The sequence below is a fragment of the Podarcis bocagei genome (assembly GCF_964188305.1).
Source record: "Podarcis bocagei genome assembly, chromosome: 1".
Taxonomy (NCBI): domain Eukaryota; kingdom Metazoa; phylum Chordata; class Lepidosauria; order Squamata; family Lacertidae; genus Podarcis; species Podarcis bocagei.
Window position 1 is genome coordinate 120,931,430 of NC_138125.1, and position 7,438 is coordinate 120,938,867.

Sequence of the window (7,438 nt, forward strand, 5' to 3'; positions counted from 1 at the left end):
ATACTAAAGGACACAATGAAGTTCTTTCGTGCAATGGATATCATGTTTTCCAGCGATATTGAGGAAGGGGTGGTGCGCAGACAGCTAATGGCTTGTAAGCAGGGGAGTCGATCTGTCCGTGAATATTGGACTGAGTTTACCATGCTGATTCACAGACTGAGTTGGGATTTATCGGCGGCACCCGTTCAAATGCTATTTGAAGAAGGTCTTTCTTCGGGGGTGAAAGACGAGCTGGCACGGAGCCCCAGGGCGGAGTCTATGGATCAGCTGACCAAATCTGCGCTGACCATAGGAGCGCGGCAGGAGGCAAGAGCCTTGGAGAGGCGGGAAGGGAGAGGGGAACGTTGGAAGGAGTTCCGCATTCCAGACATTCCTGAGCCAGCTTTCCCGCCGGCAGAGCCGATGGAAATCGGAACAGCGCGCGCGCGCGCATTTTCAAAAACCAGCGAGGGAGCTAAGAAGGAGGGAAAGGGCCCCCGGAAATGCTATCTCTGCCAACAGCCAGGCCACTTTGCCAGAGTCTGCCCCCAGAGGAAGGAATGGCAAGGGATGGTGGGAGCTGTTGAGGGGGGAGAAGAAGGGGGAGCGGAGCAGGTAAAAGCCAACGCCTGGTTGCCACAATTGGGGCACTGCAGCCAGGCCAAAGAGCAGTGAAAGTGCCCGTGCCAGAAGCTCCTCGACCTGCTCTAGTGATTGAAGTGTCGCTAGAGCTGCAGAATGGGCACCCCCTAAAAATAAAGGCGCTATTGGACTCAGGCAGCTCCTGCAATTTTATGAGCAAGGAGTTTGCTGCTGAACACCAGATACAGACCATCCCTTTAAGCAACCCCCTGCAGGTGACCACGATTGATGGCAGGGAGTTGTTGGGAGGAGGAGTCCGCTTGCAGACTGTCCCAATGATAATGAGGGTGGCAAGGCACACAGAACTGATAGCGTTTAATGTGGCCACCCTGGGAGGCGCTCCCATCATTTTGGGAATGAGCTGGCTAGCTCTACATGATCCGCTGGTTGGCTGGCATCAAAGAGTGGTGTCCTTTGGTTCAGCACATTGCCTAGAACACTGCAAAGGGGAGAAGGGTTCAGTAGGGGCCCAAGCCACCCTAGCAGGGACTGAAGTAATGGGGAAGGTGAAGGTACCACCACAGTATGCAGATCTCAGCGACGTGTTCAGCGAGAAGGAAGCTGACCAACTACCACCTCATAGACCCTTTGATTGTCAGATCAATTTACTCCCTGGAGCACAGCTTCCCGTGGGCAAGTTGTATGCCATGTCAGACAGGGAAATGCAGGAGTTGCGAGGGTTCATTGACAAGAACCTGAAGAGAGGCTTCATCAGAGAGTCCAAAGCAGCAGGGGGGAGCCCAGTGTTCTTTGTGGACAAAAAAAATGCGGACAAGCCGAGACTTGTATGTGATTTTAGGCGGCTGAATGCAGTGACTGAACCGGTGGCGTTCCCTATGCCCAGAATTGATGATATTTTGACCATGGTGAGGAAGGGAAAGATTTTCACAAAGCTGGATCTAAGGGGGGCGTACAACCTGATACGCATAAGGAAAGGGGATGAATGGAAAACCACCATGTTTACCCCTTTGGGGGCGTTTGAATACCTCGTTATGCCATTTGGATTACAAGCAGGCTCCGCGTGTTTTCAATCTTTTATGAACCACGTGCTGGGCCCTTTGCTCTACAAGAATTGCGTTGCCTTTCTAGATGATGTGTTGGTGTATTCTGAGAATGAGGAGCAACATGTGAGAGACGTCAGAGAAGTGTTGAGCAGACTGCAAGCCAACAGGCTGTGGGTCAAACTGGAGAAGTGTCGGTTCCATACCAAGGAGGTGGAATTCCTGGGGTACCGCCTGTCAGACAAGGGATTGGCCATGGATCCCGGCAAGGTACAGGCAGTGCTGGAATGGAAAACACCCAAAACCAAGAAGGATGTGCAGAGGTTCCTAGGGTTTGGAAACTTTTATCGTAAGTTCATCCGCAACTTCGCCCATCTGACGGCGCCCATCACTGACTGTCTCAGCAGTAAGAAGAAGTTTGTATGGACGGCGGAGGCGGAGCGAGCGTTTGAGGAACTGAAAAGGGCCTTCGCCTCTGAAGAACAACTTCTGCATGTGGATTTACGAAAGAAGCTAAGGGTTGAAACAGACGCATCTGACAGAGCCATAGGGGCGGTGCTTCTTCTGCAGCCGGGGAAGGAGGAGTCGGAGTGGCGTCCGTGTGCCTTCTTCTCGCGGAAGCTGAACAAATCCGAGAGGAACTACACGGTGTACGACCGAGAACTGCTTGCTATTCATGAGGCGTTCCGGAGATGGAGGCATCTGCTAGTTGGTGCACAACATAAAGTGCAAGTGTGCACGGACCATAAAAATCTAGAGTACTGGAGAACGGCGCGAGTGCTCAACCAAAGGCAGTTGAGATGGGCCCAAGAGTTCTCCAAATTTAACTTTGAGATTTGTTATGTGCCAGGCCCAGAGAATGTTAGGGCGGACGCTCTCTCACGCAAACCTGAATATTTGGAGGGGGAGGGAGCACCCGAAGAAACCCATATCATTCCAGAGGACCGCTGGGTGTGTGGGGCGACTTTGGTGGGGCAAAGGGAATTGGTAGAGGGTACGGTGCAGGATGCATACGCCCAGGGGAAACTCAGGGATCTCAGAGGGGAGGAAGACAAACCCGGTGGTTTTGAGGAGAGAAATGGGGCATTGTATTATAAGGGAGCGTTATATATACCTGAAGGGGAATTGAGGGAGAAAGTACTCAAGCAGCTGCACGATAGCCCCACAGCAGGGCACTTTGGGCAACACAAAACCATGTGGCTGGTTACCAGGGAATTTTGGTGGCCCAAGGTCAGGGAAGATGTGCGGGAGTATGTGAGAGGGTGTGAACAATGCCAAAGAGCCAAGGGGGAGAGGCAGGCGCCGGCTGGTTTATTAGAACCACTGCCCACACCTGAGAGACCGTGGGAAGCAGTGGCAATAGATTTCATGACTGATCTGCCAAGGTCTAGAGGGAAAACAGCCATCATGGTTGTAGTAGACCTGTTAACTAAAATGGCCCACTTCATAGCCTGCTCACATGCGGTTACAGCAGAAGAAACCGCCAAATTGTTTGTAGAGAATGTGTTTAGGTTGCATGGCGCCCCCTTGAGGGTGGTTTCAGACCGAGGGAAACAATTTACTTCCAGGTTCTGGAGGAAGCTCATGAGCTTACTGCATGTAGAGGTTAATTTCTCGACGGCCCGTCATCCTGAAACCAACGGGCAGGCGGAAAGAGCAAATGGGGTTCTCCAACAATATTTGAGGTGTTATGTTAATGACAGAGAGAATGATTGGGTGGAGAAGCTGGCGTTGGCAGAATTTGCCTACAACAATGCAGAGAACGTGTCCACGGGGATGAGCCCCTTTTTGGCTAATCACGGGTGCCATCCCAGAGCCTTCCCAGGGGGGGAGGGGGAGAACTGGAGCGTTCCAGCTGCAGAACAGTTCGTGGAAGAAATGGAAGCGATCCATCGCCAGCTCCAACTCAACTTAAACAGGGCTAAGGAGGAATATAAGAGGCAAGCAGACAAAAACAGAAGGGAAGGTGAAAGCATCAGGGTGGGGGACCAGGTGTGGCTGTCAACCCAAGGGTTGCCATTCAAAGGAGGTTGTAAGAAATTAAGACCCAAAAGGCTGGGTCCGTTTGAAGTCATACAGCAGGTCAATCCAGTGGCTTTCAGGCTCCGGTTACCGAACCACATGAAGCTGCACCCAGTTTTTCACAGGTCGTTGCTGTCACCGTATAGAGGAGACAGTGAGGGGAGGGTCACTAGGGGACCAGCAATGGAGGAGAAGGAACACAGCTACCATGTAGCGGAGATCCTCGATTCCAGGTGGAAGGGAGATCAAGTAGAGTATTTGGTAATGTGGGAAGGGGAACCGGAGTCGGAAAACACCTGGGTTAGGGCAGAGGATGTCAATGACGAGGTTTTAATAGAGACTTTTCATCAGAGGTTCCCACGTAAACCTCAGCCTGTAGCGAGGTTCCGAAGGGAATACTTTGCCACCACCGACGAGGAAGAGGAGTTGGAGGGGTTCCCAGATTCTGAAGAGGAGGAGGATTCAGCTGGCCAGGACGACGATCGATGGAGAGAATTGTTCGAGACGTCAGAAGATGAGGAAGATTCGTTTCGGGGTTTTAGCCCTTCACCTCCCAGGGGGGAGGAATTGGGAGGGGGTGAGGGGGGCCCTGGAGGGGAGGTGGATGTCAGGGAACTGCCATCAGAGCATCAGGTGGTGGAGGGACTCAGGCAGGATGAAAGAGACTCAACTGCTGAAGCAGGGACCAGCAGGGGGAGGAGTGGGTCTCTGAGGGAATGCGAGCAGGAGGGAGGGCTCAGGGAGGCTTCCAGCGAGAACAGTGGGGAGGTATCGGAGTCTCCCATAGGGAGACCCATACCTCGCAGGAAACTGTCACGCCGTGAGTCCAGGAGACGCGTTTCCGTTAAGGAACTTCTTTGCTGGAAACGCTTCCGCAGACAGCCACTGTCGGACTCTACTAGTGACTAGAGCAGACATGTCTGAGGAGCTCCGTCACACACGGAGGTTTGTGGGGGCGCACAAACTCTGAGGGAGCACGTTTTCACGCACAAGCAGCTAATCAAACCCTCACAGTAGCCTAGCATGTTAATAAATACAAGTAAAATAAAATACAATTAAAGTGAGGTGTTTTTTTTTTAAAAAGAAATGAGGCAGCCATGTTTGTCAGTTATCCCAGGGTCATTGAGCTCAACGGCTAGAATACGGGAAGGTGGAAACATTTTATTCTTTAATGAGCAATTGGGGGAGAGAATATTGCCAATACTTTCTTCATATTTCCTTTACTAAAAGCTCAACATTCAGAAAATAGCCTGGAATATCCCTGAGGAAAGTCTGTACCCCTGGGCACTTTAATATATACCGCCTGGAATCATCTTGGAATCTCTCACTGCCTCTCTGTTCGAAACTAATAATGGACCAGTTTATACATTATTCTGTAAATGCAAAGCTACACAGCATTTTTAACATTTAGAATGTGGAGGAAATTCCCTTCTCCCACCCTTCTGACTCCTGCCACCATGCCCTTTTTATTGTTTTCCCCTGGTTTCTATTTGAGGAAAACAAAATGCAGATTTAAATTATGTTCTTCGCTGAACTTTGTGATTTAGGATTTGCCATCCTGTCCCCATGCAGCACATATTAGGCCTGTTAAAGAGATTCAAGGCTTTCAGACTCTTGTGTACAGTCTGGGGCAGGGAGGCACATGGGAGGCACATGGGAGGAAAAGATGCCTGGTGTACAACGTCTGGTGGGAAGTTCACAAAGTTCACCTGGTTACAGTTGACCAGCTGGCTGTCAGTTTAAACGCAGAGTCAAAACTTGAAGCTTCAGAGTTTGTATTTGGATCAATTTTGGTAGGCCTCTTCTGTCAATGTTGATTATTTGCTTGGAAATTACCTGTAAACTAGACCCAGTTCTATTCTGGTGGTGATCATTTTTATTCAAGAAGAGCATGGCACAAGATGACTTCATGTCTGCAGAAAGAAAAATGTTGAACAAACCAACTCTACCATTCTGTGAAATGCTTGTCTATCCAGGTAAACATACTTGGACACCATCATCCTACTGGAATTCTACTGGCTTGGCTTTCAACCATTTTAAATATTGTTTTAGTGCTGTAACCTGACCTGGTATCTTATAGTGAAGGGCAGTTGATAAATATGTAAATGAAAATAGCATGGGCATAGCTTTTAAAACTGCTCTCGTCACCTTGCTTGGTTATCTCTAGTCTGCATATCATTATAGGCAATTTCATCCTATTAACTGTGTTAGAATCAGCATTTCTGTGGCTTTTAATTCAAATGCTCATGAAGTTTTGCTTTTGCATCCAGCCCAGCACCGTAGCACTTCAGCTGTTATAACAGGCAATACTGAAGGTCTTTTAGTGTTTATGGTACATGTTTTGCCATAGCTTTTGGACAAACTAGCTTTTCAGGATTTTGTAGTCCTTAAAGCAGCACATGACACAAAGCGAAACACCGGACAGCCCAAGTAGCTCTGCAGCAATATGTCTGAATGGCTGCAAAGGATACCCATTGGATACCCATTGGCATCACTGCATAAGCTACTGGGTATAACATCGCTGGAGATGGGTAACACACTCTTCCTTCTCCTCAGCCTCTGCCCAGACAAAATATTAAAGTTTCTTATTTAAACACCCCCCCACTTCCACAGTGTTGCAATGTGTTCATATCTGCTTTTCCCTATGAGCCTTTGAAAACTATGGTTTTGTTATGGGAATGTAGTACAGTGGTACCTCGGGTTAAGTACTTAATTCGTTCCGGAGGTCCGTTCTTAACCTGAAACTGTTCTTAACCTGAGGTACCACTTTAGCTAATGGGGCTTCCTGCTGCCACCGCGCTGCTGGAGCACAATTTCTATTCTCATCCTGAAGCAAAGTTCTTAATCCGAGGTACTATTTCTGGGTTAGCAAAGTCTGTAACCTGAAGCATATGTAACCCAAGGTACCACTGTATTTCAGTTTCAGAGTAAACTGCTCTGAGTTGTGAGAAAGCTTTGGAAAGGCAGGGGATCTTTCTCCAAACAAATACAAATAAATAAAAAGGGTAGGGAAGCACAGAGGTATCTGCTCCTCCATGGCCAGAAGATTTGAAAAACATTTTCTAGGTTTTTCCTATTTGAACAGTATATACTGCCCTTTTCTGTCACACTGGAGAACATATTTTAAGGAAATGAAATTGACAATACCAGGTGCTGCCTGAAATCTAATGTAGCCAATTTCATAACTCCATCTGCTGGAATGGGGCTAGAGAGAGTAGCTGCAATTAGGAATTAGGAAATAAGAAGACAGAATGAACTCACTTTTTCTCCAGGCTGCAAGGTTCCTCTTTCCCCATTGTGTATGTACAAGTATCAGAGTTTGTGCTACAGTAATAACTTCTATTGCAAGTTAACAGAAATGACCTTCAGTATCCAGTTTAAGAGGGGAAAGGAAGACCTGAGAGAAAAAGAGGAAGAAAAAACCGCATTTGATAGGACTCAATTTTACTTTCTCATACAGTAGAGAAGTTTGAATTCTCGATAAATTCTGTCAGCTATTTGGGTCCCAAGCCATTTAGTGTTTTGAAGACCAGTGCCAGCACCTTAAAGCAAATAGGCAGCCATACATGATCTTAAATTGGAGGGGTGGGAGGCTGGATGGAGGCTGAGAGAAAGTTTGCCTTTCCTAAACCACTCCACCAACTTTGCCATTCATTGACAGGCACCCACAATTCTGGATGCTGCAGGTGACCTCTGCAAGCTTAAGAGTCTGATCCTGCATGCTTACTCCAAAGTAAACACCATTGTAGTGGCTTTAACAGTTGCCAAAGGATTGTATATCCACATTATTCAGA

At 48.2% G+C, this 7,438-nt stretch overlaps 1 long non-coding RNA gene across 2 annotated transcripts in view; it reads right to left on the reverse strand.

Annotated features, from left to right (window-relative positions):
• Positions 1 to 4,789: 4,789 nt before the first annotated feature.
• Positions 4,790 to 7,438, reverse strand: part of LOC308581785 — a 3,618-nt gene continuing 969 nt past the window's right edge. Inside the window, exons 2-3 of one of the 2 annotated variants that reach the window (XR_014005281.1) lie at positions 6,906 to 7,041; positions 4,790 to 5,557 (exon numbers count right to left, since the gene is read on the reverse strand). This is a non-coding gene — a long non-coding RNA (uncharacterized lncRNA). Of the gene's footprint in view, positions 5,558 to 6,905; positions 7,433 to 7,438 lie in introns of those variants that run through there. The other variant, XR_014005282.1, reaches the window with a different exon arrangement.